General features: G+C 55.7%; 1 protein-coding gene and 2 long non-coding RNA genes across 6 annotated transcripts in view; 1 reads left to right on the top strand and 2 right to left on the bottom strand.

Annotated features, from left to right (window-relative positions):
• Positions 1-212: 212 nt before the first annotated feature.
• Positions 213-4,240, bottom strand: LOC140699300 (uncharacterized). The gene is made up of 2 exons (XR_012077349.1): positions 3,834-4,240; positions 213-403 (listed from the first exon to the last, which is right to left on the bottom strand). It is a non-coding gene; the product is annotated as an uncharacterized lncRNA (long non-coding RNA).
• A 1,707-nt stretch (positions 4,241-5,947) lies between these two features.
• The window catches only part of ZMIZ1 (zinc finger MIZ-type containing 1), a 228,178-nt gene continuing 207,727 nt past the window's right edge, over positions 5,948-26,398 (top strand). For all 4 annotated transcript variants that reach the window (XM_072971228.1, XM_072971227.1, XM_072971229.1 and 1 more), the window contains exon 1: positions 5,948-6,280. The gene's annotated coding sequence lies outside the window, so the exon portion shown is untranslated. The remainder of the gene's footprint in view (positions 6,281-26,398) is intronic.
• On the bottom strand, positions 9,425-22,275 carry LOC140699785 (uncharacterized). The gene is made up of 4 exons (XR_012078023.1): positions 22,015-22,275; positions 16,419-16,468; positions 16,021-16,128; positions 9,425-9,618 (listed from the first exon to the last, which is right to left on the bottom strand). It is a non-coding gene; the product is annotated as an uncharacterized lncRNA (long non-coding RNA).

Here is a 26,398-nt window from a genome sequence, read left to right as displayed (position 1 = left end):
TGTCAGCCGCTCAGGCGCTATGCTGAGTGATGGAATAAAGCAGTGAGCCATCCTACAGATCTGACAGCCTGCAGTCTCTGGGGTGGCGGGGAGGGGTGCACACCACATAAGCGCCCTGACTGATGAGGTGTCACTCTGGGCAAAGGAAATTCCCTGTGTCTTGGTTTCCTCATCTGTGAAATGGAGAAGTTAACACTAATAATCAGCTCCTGTGAGGATTAGAAGGGTTTATACGCAGTGCCTGGCACATAAAGTTACTGCTATGATGATGATGATTTGAGGACAGCAGTGAATGAGGTTGAGACCAGGCAGACAGCACATCCACTGGAGTTATCAGAAGAGGCTTCCCAGCAGGTGGCTATAGATGTGGCCTGGAAGGCTGGAACGGGTGTGTTCCGGGAGGCTGGAAGAGCACGAGGAGGAGAGTATGTATATAATGATTACAATTCTGGAAGCCACCCAGCGTGGCTACATGACAGGGTCAGGCAAGGGGTATGTGCCTTGAGGCTGGACACCTGCTGTCCAGGGGAGGAGGGGGGTTGTTGAGGCTCTGAGATCCTCTCCCTCCCCATCAAGTGCCAGAGTCCAGTGCTGTCAGGGTTCAGGAGCTGTCAGGAAGGAGATAGGAAGCTTGACTCTCCTCTGGTTGCTTGCCCCAGAGTTCCCCCAAGCAGTGCCGGACATATTAGCTCCCAGATCACTCCTCCGACAGCACTGGTGCAGGTGAAGGATTAAGAGACCTGGTTCCGGTTCTGGTTCTGACACTTCCCAGCTGTGTGGCGATGGGAAAGCCACCACCTCCATCTGAAGCTCAGTTGAGTCACCCATAAAAGGGCCATTGTGAGGCTCAGAGGGTGAGAAGTACCCCACAAAGGGAGGTGTTAAGATTGCTACCTATTCAGTCCTGGACAGTTGCAGTCCTGTACAGCTCCCTCCATATGCATATATTTCCTTATCCCTACCTGGCCAAAAGGGGTCCTCTGAAAGTACTCCCCAAAGCAGCCACCACCACTCCCAGACTCTAAAGTGTACTGTAGCTCAGTCCAATGGTGGAAGGCCAAGACCTACAGAATTACAGAACAATCAGAGGCAAAAGTACCATTTCATGTCCCCTTTGTATCCCATTCTCTCTCATCTGGCAGATGGGGAAACAGAGACACGGAGTCTGGGATGTGCTCAAGCCACAAAGCAAGTCGGGCAGTGGTGGGCTGGGTGTGGAGGTGTCCCAGCTCCTGAGGCAGGCTCCCAGTTTACTCTCTGGGGACTCCGATTGGAAGAAGTGGGCAGTGGTGAAGCTGGGTCTGGATCCACGGGGCAGAGCTCCATCATGGAAACTGAGACAATAACATGCCTGGTGGAAGGGTCCTGGGCGGTGTTGGTGGGGGGGTGAGTCAAGGTCTGGAGGCTGGGATGATATGACCTCAGAGGATGGAGAGGGGCTGGATGATAGGAATACAGGAGAGGAGGCAGACCAAGGGAGACTGATGTAGTGAAAAGCACATCTGCTCTCTGCAGGACCTGACCACCCACCCCTGGAGGCACAGGCCTCAAGAGCTGAGCAGGAACCAAATGCCTTCTGGATCCAACTAAGGTGTGAAGGCTGAAGGTACAGCCCATTGCCATGGGAGGGGTCCGATTATTCTCTGACAGGTAAGTGAGAGTCTTTACTCCACCTCAAAGCACCCAGAAGGTCACCTTGTCTGCACCACAGCCCGGTGATGAGATGAAGACAAGTCCCCATTCTCAACCCTGAGGCCCAATACAGCCCCTCTTCTGAGTAGCTGTGAGGTCCTAAGCAGGTCATTTAATCTCTCTGAGCCTCTTTCTCTGGGGGCAAATTACACCTTCTGGCTTGTAGAGAGGATGCAATGAGAGAGTATTTCCCAAGTGCTTGTGGTACAGTAAGCACTCAATAAATGTGATCTTCTTCCTGCCCCTTTAGCCCTCTGGCTCCCTTTTGGGGGAGTGGAGGGTGGAGAGTGGAGAAGTTAGGAATTCAGCCCTACAGGTGCCCACCCCCAGCCCACTGAGGGCCACCTGCATGAGGGGACCACAGTCACCACACCCTGCACAGGACCTAAAACTTCCCACTACTACCTTCCTCCTGGCCACCAGAACCCCTTACCCAGGCCTGAGCAATGGCCTTCTTTTCCTCCTGATGGTTCCCCAGAGGGTGGAGGGTGAGGAAATTAATAGCACTTAAGTCTGCTCTGAAGGTGGGTATGGGCTGTGCCCCCCATTTGGTGCCCATAGGCAGGTCCTGTGCAGCCCGCACCCTCCTGATGGACCTGAAGCCACCTCTGGAGCCAGGTGATTTATGGGCCTGCATTGGCTGAGCAACATCGACCTTCCAGCCCCCAGTGGGTGGGGAGGGAAAGCACTATCCTCTCTGCTTCGCCCCAGACCTCCAGCTTCACAGAAGCCAAGGCCAAGAGGATAGGGGCTCAGGACACACAATCCCCTAAGAGGCCTGATCACCACCATGAAAACTTGCCCTTGGTTTACAAAGGCCCAGAGAGGGCTAGCTACTTGCTGAGGGATACACAGAGAATCCAGGGATGAGGATGCAGGGCTGGGGCTCAGGGACCAGCAGGAAACTTTGTTAATGAGGACCTGAGTTTGAATCCAGTTCACATTGGACAAGTCACTCACAGCTCAGTTTTCTCTGAAGGGAGAATGGTAACAGCACAAACTCAAGGCAATGTGAGGAGTCAATAAACTAATACCTAAGAGGCCCTCAGCACAACACCCAGCACACAGTAGGCACTAAGTAAGTCAGCTTCTTCCAAGACCCCACAAGGATCCAACCTGCCTTGTAATTTCTCTGAAAGTGGAATAGAGACAGCAAAGACTGAGTCCCAAGGCCTGGAACCCAGCGTCCCCTGGAGGCCAGGCAGACTCAGGGCCCAGGTGAGAGTTCTTGGACTTGCTGGCATCAAGCGCCATGCTTGCCCAGCTGGGAAGAGCTGAAATTACCCCCTGGCTCCTTGCTACAGAGACTTGGGTCTGCTCTGTGTGTTGGGCTTGGCTCCTCTGCCCTCTGCAGCCACTTCCTAGTTTCTAGATGCAAAAGGAACTGGCAAAGAAGGTGTGTGTGTTGGGGGGTGTCTTCTGGACAGGAGCTTTTGAACATGAGTGGTTACCCCCAAGTTTATCCGCATCCTACACTTCCTGAAGGTGGCTATTCCTTCTCGCTGAGAGATTTGGGCAGAAATGCTAAGAGAACTGAACATCCTGACAGAGGTGGTCATCAAGGCAACAGGAATTGACTGGTCTAGTTTTCGGCTGGGGCTGGATTGCTCTCAAGGTCCTCAAACACCCAAAAACTCTGTCCTAAGATTTTGGACCTGGGGTGGGGATGACTTTCTGGCTGCTGCAATGCTATAGATCCTTGGGGGTGGGATGTGGATAGGAAGAGGGCAGCCATGGCTCCAGCTACTTTCAGCAAGCTGAATTCCCACCTTTCAGCCCTGGGTCAGGCTTTCAAGGGTTCCTAAGGCTATCCCCATATCCTTACTTAATGAACCTGGGCCACCCTGAGGATGAGGGGTCCGAACTCCCTTCCACAAGAACGTGTTAGGATCCTGCCTCATGTCCCTTGAAATCTGGAAGGCTTTCCTACCATCCACACTCCCCAGGGATGCTCAGCTGCCACCTGTGCAGGAGCAGCAGCAAAGTAGCAGCGTAGTAACAGTCCATGTGACAGGTCCAAAGACTGAGGCCCATAAAGGAGTGCCTTCCCTTGCACCTAATGGCTTAGCGAGGCAGAATTTCCCATGGGAAAATCAAGCAGGCTCCCAGCATCCTCCCTCAGTCCCCCAGCCCCTGTGGACCTGAGCTGCAGTCCTCTGAGCTCTCAGGAATCCAGGCTGAGTTTGCTGGCTGTCAGAACAGTGTAGCTTTGAGAATGAATTCAGGGCTGGCAAATTCATTTTGCCTCCTCTCCCTCCGGTGGTGGAAGGAGTGATCTCGCCGGCCCTGAAGGAGTTCAAGCCGAGGTCAGAGATGCCCTCTGAAGGATGTTCTAAAATGGGGGTTGAGGGGGATAGGAAGCCGACAGGCTCCCGCGTTGGCCCAGGGTCCGCGCTGATCACTGCCCAGGCCAGGGGCGATCCTCAAGTCTGCGTGGCACGTCCGCGCTCCCAAGCGGCCCTCGTCAATCAGGCAGCAGCCCTGGCGGGGCCAGGATGTCTTCTGCTAGTCTCAGGCCCTGGGGAGACCCCCGCCCCGGCTGCCTCCGGGTGCCCGCCCCCCGGCGGTGTCATTGTTCTCTGACGTCACGCCGCGGTCCCGCCCCTCGACCCCCACCCTCCCTCCGCACCTCCGGCTTCTGGCGCCCGAGACCCTGCAGCCTCCAAAGCCCGGGCCGAGCAAGGCTCCCCCCACGGCCCGGCCGGGGCTGCGCCCCCTTGCGCTCTCCCCAACTTGCCTTTGTTATTCCAGCTCCCTTCCTCGCCTCGCCTCCGACACCGCGGTGAACTGCAAAACACGGAGCGCGGAGCCGCCGCCACACCTGGAATCCGAAGCGGGCTTCGGGCCGAAGCCTCCCTGGCTTGTGCCGGGAGGGGAGTGCTTGCGTGCGTGCGCGCGCGTGTGTCTAACCCCTGCTGCGCGGGCGCTGATTGTTATTTGGGACTGAGGGTACCGCAAATTATGAGTAGGGGGGCTTGAAGAAGGGGTGTGGAAGAGACTAGGGGGGAGATGTGTTTGTATGTGTACGTGAATGTGAAGATTTAGTGAACAGGGAAATATTTTTTGAGTGTATGTGGGTTTGTACAGTGATGTGTATGTGTGTATGCTTGCTGCGTACGCGGGCATGTGTGTGATGGAAAGTGTACGTGTGCGGGGGTGCGTGTGCGTGTAGAAGCGTGTTTGTAATACTGAGTGTGGGCGCGAATGTGTGTGCGGTTTGTGTAGGAGTTTCCGCGTGAGGGGCAGCGGACGCGAGCCAAAGTGGGCGCGCACTTAGATGCTCTCGGGGGTGGGTCTGCCATGGGAACCCTGCTATAGGGCGCACCACCTGCGCCTTGTGAGTGCCATCGCTCTGAGGCCCCTGGGACAGTGCCCAACCCTGCGCCGGGATTCCGCTGCCCCCACCCGCCCACGCGCACTGGGCCCTTGGAAGCTCCCCGCCGGGCCTCGTGAATCCACGCGCTCCTGGACCGCGCAGGGTGCCAGGGACAGACCATGTGCACTGCTTCTACCCATGGCTCCAGCCACCTCCAACATGGCCTGTAGTTGGGGTGAAGGGGAAGTCCTCTGCTCGCCCCACCCGCCCCTGGGCTTTGGGAACAACCCCAAAGCCTCCTCCAGCGGAAGGCTTTGGCGATCTCGTTAGCAACTCGCTCAGCCCCAGTTCGGGTACCTGACAGCTTTTGCAGCCCCGAGCGCACTTCAGTCGGGGGTGTACGAGCGAAGAGGGGACACTCTGGTGAGACAGGTGATTTTAGACCCCTCCCTAGTATGATCCCATCCTAGGCTCAGCATTTCTATCGCCAAACTTGCCAAAGCGGCTGGGGATGGGGGTCGAAGGGCGGGGGCGGCAGCCAGGGAGCAGTGAAGAGAGGGGAGACGAGGTGAGTTGTAGGGGAGGGTAGGACAGTAGGTGGGTAGAGGGGTAGGAGGGATAGCGGCTGGGATGACACGCTAAGCCCATCAGAACCATAGAGGGGAAAGCTTGGAGAGCGCCCAGACCGAAAAGCTAGGAAGAAAGGGAGCAAAAGAAAAGGCGAGGGAGAGAAAGAGGCGAAAAGGAGAGACAGAGGGAGCGGTGAGAGCGCAGAGAGCGTTCGGCAAGTGGAGCAGAGCGCTGGTGGCGGCGGCGGCGGTGGCGCCGCGCCGCTCCGCTCCGCTCCATCCGTAGTTCCGCACCGGCTTTTGTGGCCGGCCGGCGGCGCGGGGCCCTTTGGAAATAGAATAGCCAATGTAATCTGACACTTCAACTTGCTCGGCTCCGGGCGAGTTGATTCACTTACTCACCCCCTAACGCCGAGTTCCTTTTCACTGTCTGTGGACATTAAAAAAGCGAGCGGCGGCGGGCGCCTGGGAGAGCGAGCGGCCAGGCGGCGGGCGGGCGAGCAGCGATCGGGCGAGCGATCGAGCAGCTCCCGCGCAGCGCGGTGACCCCAGCCCCGGTCGGCGCGGAGCAGGAGCCGGCGCGGAGCCGATCTCGGCGCCCTCGCAGCTCCTCCCGGCTCAAGCCGGCCCTGCCCCGGAGCGGCGGCGGCGGCGGCGGCAGCGGCGCGTCCTCCAGCGGCGGCAGCGGCGCTCGCAGCGCCGGGTAAGTTTGGGGCCAGACCCGGGAGCCCGCTGGCCCCAGGCCTTCCTCCCGCTCCCCGTGGACTTTCGGGGTGCGAGCGCGGGGTGTTGGATGCTGGGTCTTTTCCATTTAAATGTCTGTAGGGACTTGGAGAGGTAGACAACCGACCGGCGGCCGGGCTCTGCTCCGCTCCCCTCGGCGGCCAGGGGCCGAGGCCCAGGCGACCGGCTAACGCCGGGCTGCGCGGAGCCGGCTTGATCTGCGCGCGGAGGCCGGGGCTCATCGGGCGTGCGGGGCGTGAGTGCAGTTGTGCGCGCGCGGACCTGGTGCCCGCCTCCTGCCGGCGCGCCTCCAGCTTTGGTTCCATACACCCGGGGGCCAGGCAGGACCAGGATTCGGGAAGGAAAAGAGGGAGGGAGGAAGGGAAGGACCAGGGTAGGATCACCTCGGTTCTCCCTCGTCTCCTTTGGAAAGACGCGAAGTTGTGCGCCCGTGTGTAGGAGAACCGCCAAGGAAGGCGCCGGGTTTCGGGGTGGCAAGGGATGGTTAAGTTGTGCATCTGAATTTCCAGGGAAAACACACACTTCTGTAAATGGGGGCGCGGTTAAGTTGTTTGTGTGTGAATTGCCCAGGGAGACGCAGCGCAAGGTACTAGCGGGGAACGCCAAGAGGTGTGTGTAGGGGCTTCCTGTAGGTCTTAAGAAGCCTGAGGGTAGTTAAGGCCAAAGCCTGGATGGGGCTGCCCCAGCCAAGAGAGGAGCCCGGGAGAAGATGTGCGTGTGTGCGCGCGCGCGCGTTGCAAATACGAAAGTAATTTCCCCGTGTTCTTTCTTCCTCTCAGTCTCCGGCGGCGGCGGCCCCGAGAGAGTGGAAGGCCGACCCGGGCGGAGGTTGGGGGGCCTAGCCCGGGCTGAAGCTGGGGTGGGGGGCGGGTTCTGGAAGCTTGTTTCACATTCCTGGCGTCTGGGCTGGGGAGAAAAGAGTGGGGATCGCGGCCTCGGCGTCTGGGGCGCGGGCAGCAGGCGCGCGTCGCCCCCTCGCCGGGGACATCTGTCCAGGAAGCCAGCCGGGCGAGGAGAGGGCGCGGTGCGGAGGGTAGGCTCCCCGCCCGGGAGCAGCGGGGGCGCGGGCGAGGGGCGGCCGCCTTCCTGGCCATTGTGCGCCAGCAGATTTTCACGGGAGACTGCCCCGGAGCCGCCGGAGAAGGCCGGGAGCCGGCCTCAGCCCGGGGTTTAAAAGACACTCCAGGAATGTAAACAACCCGAGCAGGAGGGCGGGCGGGCGGGTGCGCGCCAGGGCAGCCGGCGCGGGCCCCCTACCCCTCCCCGGGGGCAGCCCGACTGCAGGGCCGCCCAGCCCTACCCCTCTACCTGCCGCAAACTTTTTCCTCCCTTGCCTTCCCTTCCCTCCTCGCTCCTCCGGCGGGGCACAGAGCGAGGGCCTCTCCCTGGGCAGGGGCCCAGGGCGCCTGGCACCCTGCGCCTGACCCTGGAGGCCTGGTGGCCTGGTGGCCTGGCCCCTGCTTGGGTGTCCGGAGTCCCAGCTGCGCCTGCCTGGGAGCCGCAAGCTTCCTGGGCAGGCAGTGCCGGAGTAACTGGGGCTCTGAGAGCCTGCCCGCCTGCCTCCCTCCCTCCTCCCTCCCTCCCGCTGCTCCTTCCCCCTGCTCTCCCCCCTTCTCTCCCTTGACTGCTTTTCCAATGCCCTGACATGAGGGAGGAAGATTTAACTTGGCAGCCCAAACAAATGTTCTCTCAGAGGTCTTCCAAGAAGCTGGCGGCTGGGCTGGCAGGGTGAGGGCACTGCTCGGCCAGCCTTTTCTTCCTCCCTGCTTGGCCATGGCCATTTGGAGCCCCCTGGGTGGACAGCCCAGGGCATGGGAGAGTAGGGCCCAACCCCACAGATTTAAAAGGGCAGGGGGAAGCTGCCTCTGGAAATCCCTGACTGGGCAATGGGCAGGAGCTGCCCAGAGATGCCTCCTGGTGCCAAGGGTTTTCTGGAGGATTTTCTTGAGCAACAGTTTGTCTTCGTGCTGCAACCCCGGGAACAGGGCCTGGTAGACCAGAGGGTTAACCAGTGCCCTCGTCTCCTCCTCCCTCGTGGGTGTGAGGACAGGCTGGTTACACAGGGCAGGGCAGGAGGCCAGAGGCTGTTCCCAAAGGTGCCTGGGTTTGCTTATTATTGTTTCTTGAAGGTAGAGATAAAGAGGCAGGTGCTGTAGCTGGAGACTGGGCACCCTGGCTGGTGATGAATTCTTGCTGGCCTTTGCTGGCATTTGTATTATGGTCCTGGGAGTTTAAAAGTTGCTTCTAAGCTCTCTGGGAAGTTTAGAGGAGGGAGCAAGCCTTTGACTTTCTCTGTCCTGGCTGCTTTTTGAGGGGTCCAGAGTAGGGGGAATTCCTGGCCCCTCACTTGCTGGCTGCCTGGCCCTCAAGGTGTGATTCATGAATGCCCCAAGCCTTGTGCTGACCTCCTCCCGTCAGGCTGAAGATGCTGAAGCACCAGCGTCAAACAAAAGACACATTGAAAGCTGTATCTGCCATGGAGCACGGAGCACGTGTGACTTTGGGGCCAAGGGGATGCATTTGGAGGGCAGTGGTGTTTTCTTCTGAGTTTTACATTTTCGATTAGGTTTTGTTTTTCCCAAAAGGACAGAAGCATCTCCTTGTCCCAAGTCATGAGGTTACGAAGTGCTGTTTTCACAGGTAAATCTCAAAACTTTAGACTACTCAGAGTTGGTGGCAGTGACTTTTGGCGGGGGCAGGGGAGTGCGTGGAGAGCAGTAGGGAGTTTTCAAGCATTTTAAATAGTTTTTGGATTGGGGTTTTGAGGCATTCAGGGTATGGCTCACAGAGAAGAGTTGGCAATAAGAAATTGCTGGACTTATGGGAAACTTTGATAAGTAGTCCCTGCAAAAAAAAGGATTCCTGGCTTCTTGATGGGGACAAAATGTCCCTTTTTCCTCCGAAGGAAAGAGAGAGAAGGAGGAGCCTCATTCCTTTCTCAGCCAGGAGCAAAGAAAGGTCCCGAGACTGTGGGGTTTCTCACACACACACTCCCCTAGCAACAGTAAATTAGCATTAGCTCCATCCCTGTCCCCTAGAGATGTGCCCCAGCCTAGGACAGGTGTCCACCATTAATGAAACATTGCAGAGGGAAGGACCCAACTAAGAGCTGCAGACTTCGCTTTTTTCCTGATCGACAGAGATGGGGGTGGATAAGGAGGGAAGACACTTGGAGGCCTCTTGTGTCCTGAGAGTTTTGTCACAAGAGAATCTGTGTGCAGCCACAGAAACTGAGTTCTCTGGCCTTCATCAGCATCCAACAGGCAGCTGTGACCCCAGTCTCAGGGTGAGATGTTGCTGCAAGAAATTTGGGCACCAATAGGTTAATTTCCGGAAGCTTCTCTGGGCACTCTGTCACGGAACCAGGAAGCAGGGCCTGCCAGGTCCTGACTGAATCCCATACGTTTTCATTCATAACTTTGTTCCCCAGGGCCCTTGCCTGGCTCCTATCACCGCCTCGTCTTTGAGGTTCCTTAGGTTTTGTGTGGACAACAAAGGCCGAGCTGCTGTAATTACCCTGAACCCTGCTGCAACCTTGCCTGGTGACTGCTCTGACCTCTCAGCAGGACGCAGTGGCCTCTGTCCACGCCCTCTGAGGAGAGGGGCTCTTTGTCCCCAGAGCTCTACTCTGAGGATGAGGGGAGGCAGAGATTGCCTGGGCTGGAAGCTCGGAGTGTGATTCTGAGGTTGGACCCTGCCCTCAGGGAGGATGAAGGGAGCATGAAAGGAGCTGGGAAAACCAGTCCCAAGCACAGGCTCTGAAGAAAAAGTCCAGAAACCAGTCGTGATTATTCGAGTGTTCCTATTACCTGAGGAGTTAGGGGAGAGGTGTCAGGAAGCTCTCACTGGCTGACTGCTGTGGGCTGATAGCTTCACTCTGTGGGGCCTCAGTCTCTCCATCTGTAAAATAGGTCCAAGAGCAGAACACCCCCCCCCAATCCCACTTGGTTGCTGTGAGGATGAGGCAGATGTGGGCATGAGATCCCTGGGTATGTGTCCTCTGAAGGCCTGGCAGGCTCTGGGCACAGAATGGATGGAGCACAAAGGGGTTGGATCGGAGGTGCTAGAAGCATTTTCCAGAACCTGCTCTCCCATCCAAGCCTATCTCCCTGGCAGCTTATCATCCAGCCTTCGCTTGCATGCTCCCTGCAACAGGGTGCTCACCACCTCCAGGCAGCTTCTGCCTTCAGTGGACAGCTCTGACTGTTGGCATGCTCTGCTGCACAGCAGGCCTTCTAGAAATCAACCCCTCCCGACCCTCACTCTGGGCTTGAGGTCTTGTACTTTCTTGAATGATCAAAGATTCCGTACCAGTGCCCAGGCAGGCCACATTCCTGTAGGATGGGAGGACACCCTTCAAATGGCTGCTTCCAGCTGGTATTGGGAGTGACCTGTGGGGAGTCAGGGAGGGTCTGCCTGAGGGGCTCACTGTCATCTGTCTTTGTGTGCTAGGTTTGCCTCTTGGCACTTCCTCTCTTTGGATTGGGTATGAGGGGAAGGAAGGAGATACATAGCATAGCGGTGGGTGGGGGCGGTCAGGGGCCCAGCACTGATACCAGAGATACTTCCTGAGAGTCCGCAGTGTGAGGACTGTGGCCTGTGAGAGACCCTGAAATGTGTAAGACAGTTCCTGTTCCTCAGGAGCTTATAGTCCAGCAAGGGCAGGAAGATCGGTCCAAATAAATAATTAACCACTGGCAGCTGGCTGCCTGCCATGGGGCGCATGCTGACAGTGATAACCGCAGCCCCTTGCCTTTGTATGGCGCTTGGTGGATTGAGAAGCGCTCTCCAACTTTGCTTAATTCCAGTAACAGCAGCGGAAGCTAGGTGCTAACTGTAATTAGCCCCATTTAGCACAGAGGAAAACTGAGGTTCAAGGAGGTGAGACGACCTGTGGCTCAGCCAAGACTCAACCCCAGGCCTTAACATCCCCTGTGCTGCTGCCTGTCCAGTCTCCAACCAGGCACGAACACTGTGCAGGAATCCACACAGACCCCGAGAATGGGGAATCAGGGACTGAGGTTAAGCAGGAAAAGCTGTGCCCAGGAAGGGTCATGGTGGGAGCCTCACCTGCCCCCTCTGTTTGGTAGCACAAGGCCCACACCCTGAGCAACTGCACCCCTTTCTTTTGGCACAGAGTCTTACAGCCAGAGCTTGCTCTGAGCCCCAAATCCTGCCATGACTGCCCGGGGCACATGTGTCTGTGCAGGGGGCTTCACCCTATCCCTGGCCCTGAAGCAGGAAGCAGAGATGTTTCGAGGCCCCAGGTCCCTGTGCAGACCAAGGATCTTCCCTGGGCTGTGATGGTTTCTATAGATACAGACGTTGACTCAGCCTGCCCCTCCTTGGGCTGAGTCAGTCCCTAGGCCGTGTGGGGTAGCCGCCCTGTGGGGGCCCTTGGATGCCTTCTGCCCTTGACATCGCTGGCCACACCCCTGCACCAGGGTTTTCTGGGGCTCATCTGAGTGCCACCCCAGGACAAGGCTGCAGGTGGTGGGGTCCAGAGCAGGGAGCAGCCAGGCAAGCTGAGCTGGCATCTCTCCAGGAAGCCTGGCCCAGCCTGGCACACCTGCACAGGTAATGACTGTAGCCCAGGGGGGCCCTGTGCCCCGCCTGTCAGGCCCAGCTGCCAGGGTTACTGCAGGATCGTGCTGGGGGAGGCTGGGGTGTCTGAGCTAATTAGATTTCTTAGATTTCAATGCTCCCCTAATCCTGTTAGCCCGGCTGTAATTGTAACCACTCGAAGGTTTCAGCCGCGACAGGCTGTTGAGGACAGACGGTGTGAGGACTCCCTCGGCCCCAGGCCCCGGCCTGAGACAGCCGGCTGGGGACTAGGGTCTCCCTTCCCAGGTCTCCCGGGTGGGGGCCTGAGTGATGTAGGTGTTGTGCTTTTCCATAGCTTTGTGGGCTTAGAGATCATCCAGCTCAAACCTTTCACTGTACAAATGGGGAAACTGAGGCCTGCAGAGGGGTAGGGACTGGCCTAGGACTTGGATGGCTGGTAGTAGCAGGGTGGCAGGGACTTGTGTTCTGGCTTTGTGATCTTTGTACTGTAAACTTCAGGGCAGATCTGGGAATTGTCCAGGGGCTAGCCCACCCTCCAGAAAAGTCTGCTCCCAGAGATAGCAGCTGGAGGGATTCATTTGTCCCAAAGCCTGCTCCCCAGTTGGCATGATCCCCCCCCAACACACACACAGTGCCATTTCCTCTGCTGACAGGGGTGTCTGCTGAGGACTCAGGCCTGCCTCTCCCAGGGCTCCCAGACATGGGGGCTTTCTCCCTCTTCTCCCACCAGTCTGTCCCAGATTCTTGATCTCTTGGAGGGTCCACTTCACTGCAGATTATAGCTTTGCCAGAAAAGGACAGAACTATTCTGGTGGGGGGGGTGGTTGTCAAAATACAAACAGTTTGTACTTTCAATGGCTCTTCTAAAATTATTTTGAAATTATTTTGGTGTCTGGCTGAAATGGAAAACGCACCCACTTTTTATCCTTTCTCCTACCCTGCCCGCATTCTTACTTCCCAACAACTCCAGTCATTCACCCACAGAAGTTGGCACTTGCAGGGGAGCGGGGCGGGCAGCTGTGATGGCTTCAGAACCCCTGCCTGGGAGGTTCCCACATCCTGTCCTCCTCTTCACTCTGGAGCAGTGGGAGGGATGTTTGAAACCTCCTCCTACTCTGGAAGGTCCCTGCTTGTGGGTTGCACCTATAAGCATGTGGTATAGAATTGACGAGCTGTCAGGGTTACCTGGTCTGACTTTTTTTTCTTTCCGGCCCAGGAAACCCAACTATGGAAAGAAACACTTGGCTGTATCCAAAGGCAGCAGTGAATTACAGGCAGAGCCAGGCCTGGAACCCCATCTCTCTAGCCCATTAGTTCATTAAACATTTATCGAGCACCTTTTGTTGGCCTGGTGCAGCCCTGTTAGCCGGCCTTTGGAGCTCTGAAATGAATGCTGCCCCATCTTTGACTGGGGAAGGGCTAGATGAAGCTGGGGAGGACAGGGTTCATCTCTGAGCTCTCGGGGTAAAGAATAAGGATGAGACATTTTCAGTCATACCCCCAGATCCTATGCAGCTGGGGGAGGATGGGCATTGCACCCCAAACCAGCAGCATGTTTCTTGAAAGGTAATAATAGATTGGTTGCATTGTAGATTTGAGGGAAGTAAAACAGAAACCTCTAGGGAGGGTATAAGACTTTTCATCTGCCCACGCCTGTTTAGCCAAAGAAGATGGGTGGCTTCCTCTCCCTGTCCCCCAGCTCCACCCAGCCCTCTGAGTGCTGACTTTTGTCCTCTGTAGGACTAATGGCCTGCTGCCTTGTTCCTGCTAACACTTCCTCTGTGGATGGAGAAGCAGGGAGGGAGCTTTCTTGCTCCACCCTGGGAGTCACCTGTGTCACCTCAGGATGGGGGAGGAGATGCCAGGTGCCTGGACCTCACCCTGTGCACAGGCTCTCGTCCAAACTCCCATCCTGCTCCCTGGTCAAAGCTGGGAAACCTGGCACCCGACTCAGACTGGCTGAGGGACAGATGGGGCACAGAGACCTTCTGAAATCCTTACTTGGCATTTGCAAGTGGGGAGGGCCCTTCCAGGCTCTCTGTCCCACCTTCTTGTTTTGCAGTGGGAAAACCCAAAGCTCAGAGAGGTAAAGGGACATGTCACACAGTGAGATGGATCCCCTGCACCAGGGTGTCTCCCTGAGGGGGACTAAGTGTTCTGGGTGGGGAGGTGTGGAATTTTCTATTGTTGTCGTGTTTTGGGGTAAACAGCTTCTGCTGTTTACACCTTTAAAACAACTAACCAGAGTCTTCCATAAATACCATAATAGCTGGCATATCTTGGGCAACTAATTTGTTTTAGACTCTTAGACTGCCTGGGCTCAATTCTCACCCCACCCTCTATGACATCTATGCCTTTGGGCAGCTGCACATCTGCAAATCAGGCTCACTTCCCCTTAGGTTGAGAAGATGGAGTGCATGCAGGGCCTGGCACATAGTAAGTACCCAAGAAACAGCAGCCTCAGTCATTGTCGTGATGTTGCTCCCGTGACCTCTGGCCACCTGTTTGCACTGCCTTACCTCCAGCGGACCGATGAGGAGACTGGTAGGGGGGTGGCCCAAGGTTACCTGGTACCTCAGAACCAACAAAGCCAGGCTTGGGATCCTGGCTTCCTGACTCCCAGCCCCCTGCCATTGTTCACAGTCTCCCCTTTGTAGCAGGAGGGGCTGAGAGGGCATCTCGGAGAGGCCCTGGTGACAACTCACGTAGATTTTCATTCATCCTATTGGGGGAGCCCATTCCCGTTGGAGAGATGTTCAGAAGGTGGAGGTTTACGTCTGGGTTCCTGCCTCCGAGCCTTATTTTTTTCACGAGTGATGCTAATACTTCCCTCATAGCTCTTCCAGTGAGGAGAAAAGGAGAGAATGAAAGGACTGGGGCTTGTCAACTGTAAACTATCTTGCAGAATGGCTGTGAATGGTAACTGACTATGGGGCCTTAGGCCAGTCACAGACCCCGCTGAGCCCGTTTCCTCCTCTGAATATCATGAGCTGAGACCACATCAAGGGTTCCCAAAATGGGTTCTCGGGGACCACCAGTCCACAGAAGGAGGGATGGCAGAGCTCACCCTCCCTCTCCTGGGAAATTGCTAGCCCCTTTGCTTCCCGCAGGGTTTCCAAGCTAGAGGACACTCCTCCCACCTCCCTTTTTAATGCAGAATGACTATGGAAGACACCAGTGGACATCCTGGGGACGGCGGGGCTAGATGGTCCCTTACAGCTGTGGCGTCTATGATGGTCTCCCTGCAGAAGAACTGCCTTCCCCACGGGGGTGCCCATGGCGGAGAGGATGGGGACAGCTTCCTGGTGTTCAGAACCCCCGCCAGCCTGCCTTCTTGGCCTTCAGGCTTTACCTGACTTCTACCCTCTTCAAGCCTGCAGGTCTCTGTCACTTTTGTGGGCCTCCTTTCCTTTTATTGTGACCAGACCACAAATCCGTTTGTGGTTGGGCAGGCCCGAAACCAAGGCCAGCTTGGCAGAGGGGTGGGACCCCTGCCACATCCCTAGAGATCAGCCTGAAAGCCCTGCCGGCTGTGAGGGAGGAAGAGCCTCATACCTGACCTATAGGGGCCGTGAGCCTGCATGCACACCTTTGCCATTAGGTATTTTTCTGGAAAAACTGTCCCCAGCTTTGTTCTGATCCTTCAGTGAGTCCGGACACCTGAAAGCAGTGTAAGAACCACAGCCTTCATCCAAGGGTCTAAAATCACCCTGGCCCTGGAGCAAACATGACGGCTGGGTCATCTTTCCCTGCCTCCTGCCCACAAATCCTCTGATTCCCACTCAGTGGTGTGTCACCATCCTAGTCATGGAGGGACTTGCTTTTAAAACTTTGCTTCTAATCCAGCTTGACGTTGGGCTGGTGAGGAAACCAAGGCTGAGGGAGGGGAAGGGACCTGACCAAGGTCACTAACAGTGATAGGCCCCCAGGGACACAAGGCCTGGCACGGGGCTGGGGCGGCCCTAGGGGGTGGCCTCTTGTGCCAGCTGACCTCACTGCTGAGAGTCTTCTGTCTCATCCTCCGAGCACCAGGATTCGATGTCCCCCGAAAGAGCTAGGGATCAGGGTAAAGGGAGGAAGTCCCCGCCCACTGCCTCTTCTAGGAAGGCTGGGCAGGAGTGGTTTAGGGCTTACCAGCTCGGGGTCAGGAGGCCAGTTTCAGCCCTGCTGGCCGCACTGCCTGTTTCTCCCGCCCTGGTTGGTGTTTCCTCTTCCTAGACCGAGCGGCCCGATGGCATTTATCTGCAGGGGAGGGCTTTGTGTCTTCAGCATGCCTTGCCGGCATGAATCAGCTGTGAGTTGTTGGCTGGGGGTGTCGTGCTGCTGTCAGGGAGGCAGCCTGGGACGCTGGGGAGAGCCCTGGGCCTGAGCTGGTTTCCCATGCTGGCAGGCCGGCTCTGTGACCGTGGACGTGTCACTTTGCCTCTCTGGCTCACAGTCCTCCTGCCCCTGACTTCGTGGGATTCTGAGGAGTGGGCTTTGTGGCTGTCAGGGAGCGAGTCAGGGGACTCCTTGGCCCTCAGCCTGCTTACCGGGTTTGCCCAGCCCCCCTGAGCTCCAAGACCTCTTTGTGCTTCTGATCCTGGAAAAGGAAAGGAAACCTCAGGTGTGATTTCTTGCCTAGTGTTTGGTGATGGGGCCTGGCTGTGAAAGGAGCTTCCGTGAAGCTGTGATTTCATCGTTGATTTATTTCCTGCGAAAGGACAGCTTTGTGATTCCTCCCACCCTAGCCTGGATTGACACTTTCATTTTTACGTGTGCTTTGTCTGCGGGGCTGATTTCGATAGGCAGAAGGAGTGGAGATGCTTTGGTGGTTGGAACCCTTGGGGGCCCCAGAATTCTCAGTTCTCTGCCTTGCAGATGACTGCTGCCCTCCTAGCCAGCTCCCTAGAGGTGTGATTGTCCAGCCAGTGTGACTGTCCCTCTAACCTTCCCCCCAGGGGCTCTGGACACTACTACTCCCATTATTCACGGGACCTTTGATTCTCGAGACGGCAAGGGAGCTTGGCAACCACCTCATCTGATGCCTTGTTACACAGATGACTTCTGCCTCTTTGCAGCATCCCACAGATCAGCATCTGTTTCGGACTTGCACACCTCCAGGGACGGGCCACTCCCTGCCTCCCAGCAGCAACCTCCACCTAGGAAGTTCCACCCTGTGTGAAGATGGGAAGGATGCCTCCCCCTAGTTCTCATCTCAGGACCATGCAGAATACAGTGAAGTCCGTTCTACTCTACGTCATGGATGTGTTCCCAGAGACTTTTCCTTGCTAGGCTGAGTCTAAGGCTAGAGCGGGCAGAGTGGGCTTCCTGGAAGAGGTGGCTTTCTTTGATCCCCAGGCTTCCTCATTATCTCTGCCTCTGATAAGAGCCTGGATAGCTTGGAGACCTTGGGCCTGACCTGGAAATGGTTTAACACAGGTCATTAGACATTGAAGTAGGTTGGGAACGTCCCAATAGTGGCTCATCAGGGTCTGAGAGAAAGAAAGTCCCGGGCATCTGCTCTTCAAGGGGCAGACATATCCAGTGGTTTGAGAAGACTGTCTATCTTTCTAGCCTCTTTCACCATGGCTCACCTATCACTGGAACTGGGGTCTGTTTCTGGGCAGATAGGGGGCTGTGAGCAATGTTCCCTCCACCTGCCTCCTTACTGAGCCCCTCTCTGCCCCACTCTGTTCCCTGCCATTCTGTCAGGGGACATCCTAAGTGTCCTGAGGCCCCAGACACCTGGGATGTCTGCAGAGAGCACTGGCTTGAGAGTCAGAACTTCTGGCAGTGCCTTCCACCAACAGTATCCCTTGGGGCTGTTGCAAGAGTCAGAGGGGAGGGCCAGCACTTTGCATACTGTCCAGTGCCACAGTGTCGGGGAGTGGAATGTTTTATTACCATGTGCTGTGATGACAGTGTCAACGCAGAAAGGCCTTGGAGATTATCCAGGCCAAACCCTCTCATTTAGCTGCTGAGTCTGACCCCAGAGGGGACAGAGGCCTTCCCAAGGTCACAGGGCAAGTCCGTGGCAGAGCTGGAGCTAAAACCCAGGCACCCCTACCATTAGCCAGTGCCCAGCCTCCACCGTGTCGCTTGACAGAAACCCTTTGCTGGTGTGAGACCCAGGGAGAGGTCCCTCTAGGGCTGTGGTGATGGCGTCTGGCTCACCTGGGACTTACCATCCTCATCTCACAAAGTTCCTAGGCCTTGTGCCTCTGGCTGTGCTCACCAGAACCTCTGGGCCCGGGGGGCAGGGGGTGTTCCCTGGGGTCTCCAGGAGACAGGCTTCCCCAGCCAGGGGCTGCTGCCCTAAAGTAGGGCTGTCCCCTTCACTTCCTGCTCAGAGAGGGCTGTCCTGCACTCTGCCAGCTGTCACCTTGGGTGGAAACAGGGTCTCCAGGAGCCCCTTGCCCAGGTGTCTGGTCTAACTGGCTGCAGGATGTTACCCTGGCCTGGGACTATGGGTTGAATTTGTGGCCCTAGTCAACCTGGTGTGACCCCTCCTGGGGGCTCTGAAGACCCAAAGATGCCCAGACTGTTGGAGCAGGAGCAACCTGGGCCACTAGCTTATCTTATTCCTGTCTTATCCCCATTTCCCAGACTAGGGAACTGAGGCCCAGAACGGGAAGGAAGCTGGCTGCAAAGCCAGCAAGATACTAGCTCCTCCCACCCTAGCCAGACTGGCCTCCTTCCATCCCCTGCTCCTTGAGGCTGATTCCTTGGGTTGCCCAGGCCTAGTGTGTTTGAAACAGGGACACTGGTAACAAATAGCAACTATTGCTTTTCCTTCAGGAGTTGTTCAGGCCCTGAGGCCGGGCCCTGCTTCTCTTCTAGGTCTGGGAGCCTGTGCACAGGGAGGGCAGCACCTGGCAATCTGAGAACAAGGTTTCCTAGCTGATTTGGAGCCCCTAGTATTTGGCCTCTGAGGCAGCAGGGCCTGGGATCTTTCTGTGCCTCCCCTTGCCCAGCTCTCCAAGAAAGATGGATTACTTATTCATTCATCAGTTTTGCTGAGCACTTACTGTGTGCCAGGAACTATTTCCGAGCTCTGGGGATATAGTGGTGAACTTGATAGAGGCCTTGCTTACATTCGCGTGGGTGAGACAGTCAGCAAGTCTACAACTTAATGTATGATGTCATGCTGAGTTATGAGAAGTGTTTTGAAAAGAAATAAATCAGGATAATATAATATAAGGAGATGAATGGGAGAACTGGACTTGTTTGGATGGAGTGATCAGGGAAGCCTTCTCTGAGGCGGCTACACTTGAGCAGGTACCTCAATGCGGTAAGGGAGTGAACCCCATGAACCTTAAGGAGAAGAGCACTCCAGGCAGAGGGAACAGCATGTGTAAAGGCCCTGTGGCTGCTCTAAGAAAGGCAAGGAGGCCAGTATAGCTGGATGAGTGGGAAGGAGAGGATTATAAGAGAGGAAGTTAGCAAGACATTCAGAGACCAGGTCACAGAGGGCCTTATGGAACACAGGAAGGGCTTCTGACTTCATGCTTAGTGATTCGGAAGCCACTGGAGGATTTTAATTAAAGGACCGAGACTACCTGGTGTAACTTCTAAGATCCCTCTGGCCAGTGAGCTGAGAATTGGCTGTAGGGCACAAGGGTGGAAACAAGGAGACCAGCCCGGGCAGCTTTCACAATAATGCAGATGAGGATGCTGGTGGCTTTGACCAGAGTGGTCAGTGGAGAAGTGAGACAAAGTCAGATCTTGGATGTATTTGAAAGTTGACCAAGGTTATGCCCAGAAGCCCATTGGGAATGCCTGCCTACCTCTGCAAAGTAAGCTGAGGGGTTAGGGCTAGAGAGCTGGCCCAGATATCCGAGTCCTGTGGGTCAGAGCACTTTTCCTTTTGTGCCTGTCACCTCCTGTGTAGCTATAAGCTAGTCTGTCATAAGATGCCCATTTGACAGTTGGAAAAACAGAAGCATGAGGAGGTATTCCTTATACCCTAGTCTACACTTGTAAGTATGCCATTCTGCATTTGGTTTTCATCTTGATTCTCTTCCATTCATCTCCTACGTTTTCATGCCCTCTACTCTATGCACTGTCATTTTCTAACATGCTGTCACCCTCAAGCCACTGGGCCTTCGCCTATGTCACTTCCTCCCCCAGTTCTATCTGGTGGACTCCTATGCATCCCTAAGAGCCCAGCTCAAGAGCTGCCACTTCTGGCCTCCCTCCCCTGACACTCTTAGACACAAGGGATTCCTTCTTTCACTGAAAATTCTCCTGTTCCTCCCCCTCTAGCCCTCCATTGCCTGGGATCAACCGGAATGGGGGCTGAGTCTGTGCCTCCCTTCACACCCCCTCTTTCTGCTCTGTGTCCTCACATGCTGGCCCAGGGCTGGCACAGAGGATAGGACACAAACATTTCAGTGTATTCCTGGAGCAGTAGCTAATCACTATGGAAACAAGGAAGTGTTGCAACTTCCGTAACTTTTGAGATTGGGGTCACAGCAGGCAGCTCTGTCTTGGCCCCAGGGGATCAACCCAGGATGACCATCTTAGGATTTTTATTGATTCAAAGTCACTTTAGGCGGGTCCTTTCCCATCCCTGGGCCTCAGTTTACCTGTCAGTGACATGGAGGCACTGGGACTGCTTGGCTCTCTAAGGTCATTTCAGCCCTAACATTTCTTATTCCTGTGCCTCCAGTCCTGCCTCGTCACCACAGGTAGGCCCTTTGCCCTCTGTGGGCCTCCATTTCCCCGTTTTGTTCATCTCTCTCCTCTGAAAGGATAACCTGCCTGAGTCAGGCCACTCTGGAATCCCAGCGCTTCCGCAGCCAGGAGACCTTAATAACTAAACTGGGATTCATGTGACTTGTAGAGGGACAAAGAGGGAAGTCCTGCTTCCTAGGAGGCAGCAGGTGCAGCAGGAAGGTGGGTTGGTGGGGAGAGGCCAGGCCAGCTCACTCTGGTCTGAACCTGCACTAGCCCCTGGGTTTCCTTCCCTCACCTGGAAGGTGGCTGGAGCCAGGGTTCATCCGGTGGGCCTCGCCTCTGCTGGCCGCCAGCGCTCCGCATCCCGGTGCTGAGCAGAGGGCTGGGGCTGCAGTCCCCGGGCGGCCCCCGAGGCTGCGGGGTGAGTGGGTGGGCAGTGCCTTCTTGCTATGACTCTCCTCTCTCCACTTCATGGCTTTGAAGCCAGGAGTTAGCCAAGCTCAAAACCACGGCCTGGCTGCTGGCACCTTCCACGGCCCTGCAGCGCCCCAGCAGGGTGGTTCTGGGGGCTCCACACAGGCCACGCAGGGCTTGGAACAGTGAAGCCAAGATGCCCCACAAAGGCCTGACCCTGAGCCAGATCCCCACCTGCCATTGGGCTCAGCGGGCAGAGGACTCAGCCTGCACCACCCAACCCCGGCTCCCACCTGGCACTTAGCTGTGGATCAGTCTTTCCCATCAAGCCCAGAAAGAGGGGGACCTAGGTTGAGAGGGCCTCTGGAGCTCTTTGGGTCTGTTCGCTCATCTGTAAAATGGGCGGAGAGTACCTACCTCCCAGGGTTGCCAAGAGGGGAGGTGGAAGAAGGCAGTTTGTACCCAATAAAAAAATACTTAGGATCACCAGCTGGAGGCAAAAACAGGCCTCAGCCAGAGGGATGTCCCTGTGAACATCTTTTTCAGGAAAGGAAAGCCTGAAATATTTAAGGATGAGAATCTGGTGTTGTGGAGGAGAAGCAACTCCCCCTCTGTATCTCAGTGGTTCCCAGTGGCCAGGGCCTCATGTGGCCATCCAGATGTGCATGCCCTGCCCATCACCGCTCTGTGTACGTCTGATGTTGGGCTGAATAGCGCCCCCAGGGCAGCACTGGGCACTGGAAGGAGATCTGTTTCCCATCGTGACCAGGGAGCAGCTTCCCGACCTAGTCAAGGTCCTGGCTTTCACTGCCCTCGCTTTCCCAATCTGTGCATCAAGGCCTCTTCTAGCTGGGACTCTTTTGGAAGCCTGTTTGAGCGTTTTTACCTCCAGAATAGGTGAGGCTCCCCACACCAGCCCCCCAAGATTGAATGTGGTCTATCTCACCTCTACTCACAAAGTTCTCACGTTTGTTGAACAGGGGCTTGCCGTCTGCCCACAGGGCTTTGGACATCATGTGGACAGTGGCATGTGGTCTCCCAGCCCCTTCTTACCTGCAAAGCTCAGTTTTGTCATTGCCTCCTCCTGGGGGCCTCTCAGGTGCTCCCCCTCTGCATTGTCCCCCACTGGACTGTCCCCTGTGTGAGGGTACCAGCTGGGTCCTATTCCTGCATCCCCAGACAGCCTGGAGCAGAGAAGGTGTTCAGTAAAACTCGGATAGATGGATGATGGAATAGAAACCCTCAGCTATCCAGGTGCTTCCAGTTTCTTCAGCACATGGGTTTCACTTGGCTATATTCACTTGCTGGAATTTTGTTCAGTATATAGGATCCCTTTTAAAAAAAAAAATCAAGGTTTTAGTAGGCTCCAAGGCCAGAGGTGGTTTTCTATACTTCTGGCCAATCTTTGTCTTTCAAAACTGGTGCTTGTTGATTTGTGTTTTTGCATTTCGTTTATTTACTTTGAGCAGCTACTTTTTCTTTTTAGGATTCCTTATAGTTAATAAGGCCGCTGCTCATTTTATTTAGATTTCTCACACCAAATAGGCAAGGAGGGTTCCTAAACACTCTGCTTCGGTTGTTTTCTGCTTTGTTGTGTTTTTACCTTTGTAGACTAGATTTTATCTGTTTGTTCTTCCTGCCTGAACCCCAGGCCTCCAACTCTCCATCTTTTCAGTGCTGGCTCAATGCATTGTATCTACTGGGACTGGTGTGTGTGATGGTGCACGTTGCACACTGCACAAGTTGGGGGCACTTGCAGTGTAGTCTCCATAGATTACGCCTTTATTAGATAAGTTCTGGTGGATGGTGGAAACTGTTTTGAGGAAGGGCAGCTTTGTTCCAATTCTTGTAAAGCCACCATAAGGACTAGGGACTGCCATTGGCCCACGGCCCCGACTGAAACTCGGGAGTCACCCTTGACTCCTCCCCAGGACTGCAGCCTCTGACTTTGGGTTTCCATGTTCCCACTGCCTGGCCCAGAGCCTGGCCTGTGGGAGTATGTAGTCAGGGAACTGACACCTCAGACTCCACCTTCCAAATGTTTCCAAAGCCACCCTGCCTTTTTACCCCCGTGCATCAGCCTTTCCCTCCGTGTCTATCTCCAGCTTCCCCTCTCTTGTCCTCCCTCCACTTGGCCACTGTGTGACCTTAACAAAAGTCACCTCTGATGCTGTTACCTCCTCTGCTCTACTTAAAACTCCTTCATGGCTCCCTATCACCTACAGGCTGGCACTCAGGGCCCTTTTTCCTCTGGCCCCAGTGGAACTTCCACTTGTGAGTGGTTTGTGCATTCTGCTCTCTGCTGTCTGCCTGGTAAACTCCTAGGCATCCTGCAAAGCCCTGTTCAAGTCTGGGCGTGCTGTCATGCACCAGCCAGATCAAAGAGGTTTGTCCCCTGCCCTTGCCACCATCTCCACTGTTGCAGGCTTCATCTGGCAGGACCTCAGCTACCTTCAGGGTACTGCAACCACTGACAGGCTCCAACTCCCTGACAGCCAGCACCACGCTGGGCATCTAGCAAACATTCTAGAATGCTTGCTGAAGAGGTAGATGACTAAATGACGGCTACACTTTACACAGAGCTGGTACTTTTGTGATTTGGAGATATTTATATTTATATTTATACGTATGTGCTCTCTAGGTGATCACCTCAGAAGTGACTCGCACACTTTGCTTGAGAAAGAATTGAGTAATTTTAGTCCCAGAGTCCCAGCTGCCCCGTGCACATGATCTGATCCCTTGGCCTCTTCTTTTCTCTCCCTACACCCAGTTCCAGTTAGAGCCAGAAGGGTGGCTGGGCCCTGCCCGTCTCCCAAGAGCGCCTCCTGGCCCGCGTGGTTTTGCCGAGGGTTGCCGCCCTCCTCAGCTTGGCTTCCTGGGAGAATTGGCTCAGCAGCTGCCTGGCCAGGCCTCAGGGCCTCTTGGGCAAGACTCCCTGGGCAGGGCCAGGAGCTGGAGCCTTGTACCCACAACCTACGCACCAGGCGAGTCTGCGGGCAAATCGGCTCTGGCTTGCCAGGGAGCTGAGGGAGGGTGAGAGGGAGGGACACTCTTCTTTTGGGTAAACACTGGTGTTCAGGCCTGCCTAGGCACATCCCTGTGCTATATCGGTTAGAGGCGCTGAGCTGGGAGTTGCCAGGTGTCAGCCAGAGGGTGACAGGGAGGGAGTCTTGCCTGGGATTCAGCCCCTAAAGCAGTGCAGAGGCTGCAGGAGGTTTGGGGTCTCCAGGCCAGCCTGACTGCTGTCCCCCCCATCCCCGACAATGGGGCAGCTGCCAGGGACCTGGGGAGACTGAGTGGGCCATGAGCAAGTGAATTTGCTAAGCCAGGACTGAAATCAGAGCTTCTATTTAGCTGTCTCCACTGCAAACACATTTCAATCCATGCTCACCTGAGGCAAAGGTCGTATCTTTGGAAACACCCACTGTGCACCAGGCATGGTTATTTGGGATCTAGTGATTGTTCCAGTGACCCTCAGTAGTGGGTGATGTTATCTGCATTATAACCAAGAGGAGGCTGGAACTCAGAAGGGTGAAGCTGCTCTTGGCATGCTGGTCTCTTTCTCCCTGCATATGTCTCCTAGATTTTTTTCAAATCCATGCCTGTTGGGGCAAATGAATATGGGCATGGTTGCTACCCCCTGCCTCTGACTGGGGAGCCTAAACAGGCACCTGTGCTGGCACCTCTTTGGGCGAGGCGGACAGGCAGCCAGAGAACCTGGAACAGCTGGTGGAGTTCATTACTACTGAAGAGAGCATCTCTGTGGTCCATGGGTGGGACCCTGACATGCAGAATCCTTCTCCCCAAAAAGCTGAATGCTGAATGGGTCTGCTTCAGTGGAGGAAAGTGTAGCCTGTAGCACTTCTGTAAGTACAGATTGGGGGCTGTGGCATTAACAGAAATTGAGGTGCCACCCATGCACCCAGCATTGCAGGCAGGAGCATCCGCTCACTTTCATTCGTGAACTTGGCCGGGAGTGTTTCTTGTCTTCTCTGATTTCCTCTTGGCTGGTTCTGGCCCAGTACTGTTAGAATCTTGCCTTATGCCAGGGGAAGTGGGGGACCCCTCTCCCTGAGCCCTGAAAACCTAGGAACCCTAGGACTATGATGTTGGATCCGACAGGGGTTAGGTAGAAATTGGCAGTGCTGGGCCCCGCGGGCACTTGGGGTGCCTGCTGCATGCTTCTGAAGGTGGAATCTCATACAGGGCATGTCAGACAGGTGTGTCCTCTCCTGTTCATGGGAATGACCCCCTGGCTTTGGAGGGCTGCTGTAAGCATCACCTCTATGGGCTGCACCTGGAACAGGGAACCCACTGGCCCTTCCTAGGACAGGGGCCAAAGCTGCCTTCTCCTTTGTCCCTCTTCCACTCCCCCCCGCCCCCGCCTTACCCATGCGCACGTGTCCACGTGTGTGCACAGGAGTTCCTGGTGTTCAGAAGGGAGGGGACAGGTGGCAGAGAGACAGGATGAGCCCGAGTATAATTTTATTTCTGTGGTTCTCCTCTCAAGCTGTCACGGTAAATCTATTTTACTTGTCACTTTGTAAATCATTATGCAGGATTAAGCCTTTTACCAGCTTTTAGGGCTTCTGCAGCCGTTGACAACCCCACCTCTTCCCTGTCCTGCTTTCTGAACGCCCCTCGCTGCTCTGGGCACTGGCCCTGCCGTTCTTTCTTCAGGCATGGTTGGTCAAAACAACGGTGGGGGCCTGGGAGACAGCTGGCCATCACTGAGTTTAGCCACCCCATTTTACTAATGGGAAAACAAGCTCGGGGGGAGGGGCAGGGACTCCCAGGCCCAGTGCCCAGGAATGCTTGAGTTTTTCTGCTGCCTCTGAGGCAGTGGGGAGGGAGGCTGCTGACAGTTACCTGGGGCGCTGCATTTGGAGGGTTTTTCCTCATCACCTGGGAGACTTGGAGCCCTCCCACCCCACCTTGGCTACGAGACCCATAGAGAGCTCCAGCTTGGAAGAGGTTTTGAAGGGAGGCAGGATCTGCTCAGAGCCAGAGAAGAACCTGTGCCCACTCCCACGATGCAGGGCCAGGGACACCAGCTGGAGTGACAGGGAGCTAGACGTAGGGGTATAGTCAGAGGCCCCACATTGGCCTGTAGGATCCTATTTATTTATTTCTCTAGAAACCAATGCTCTTCTCCAGAGAAGGCTTCAGGATGCGAGAACAATGAAGCCATTCGTTGAGATGTTCAGAATTGCAGACGGTAGCCAGGGCCCGCCAGGCCAAGAGCCAGCAGTGTGCCACCGTACACCGGCCCATCTGGAGAGGACTGCTCAGAAAAGCAGAAAACGCAAAGGCCCCACCCATAAGGCTGAGACACATTTCGGGAACTGAGGCTCGTGGGGCACTGGCTTTGACGGCCCAGGGATGTCTATACCCCACAGAGCCCTGCTGGGCCTGGCTCAGCCCTTTTTCTCTCCAC

The sequence above is a fragment of the Vicugna pacos genome, chromosome 11 (assembly GCF_048564905.1).
Source record: "Vicugna pacos chromosome 11, VicPac4, whole genome shotgun sequence".
Taxonomy (NCBI): Eukaryota; Metazoa; Chordata; class Mammalia; order Artiodactyla; family Camelidae; genus Vicugna; species Vicugna pacos.
This window is presented reverse-complemented; position numbering and strand designations above follow the sequence as displayed.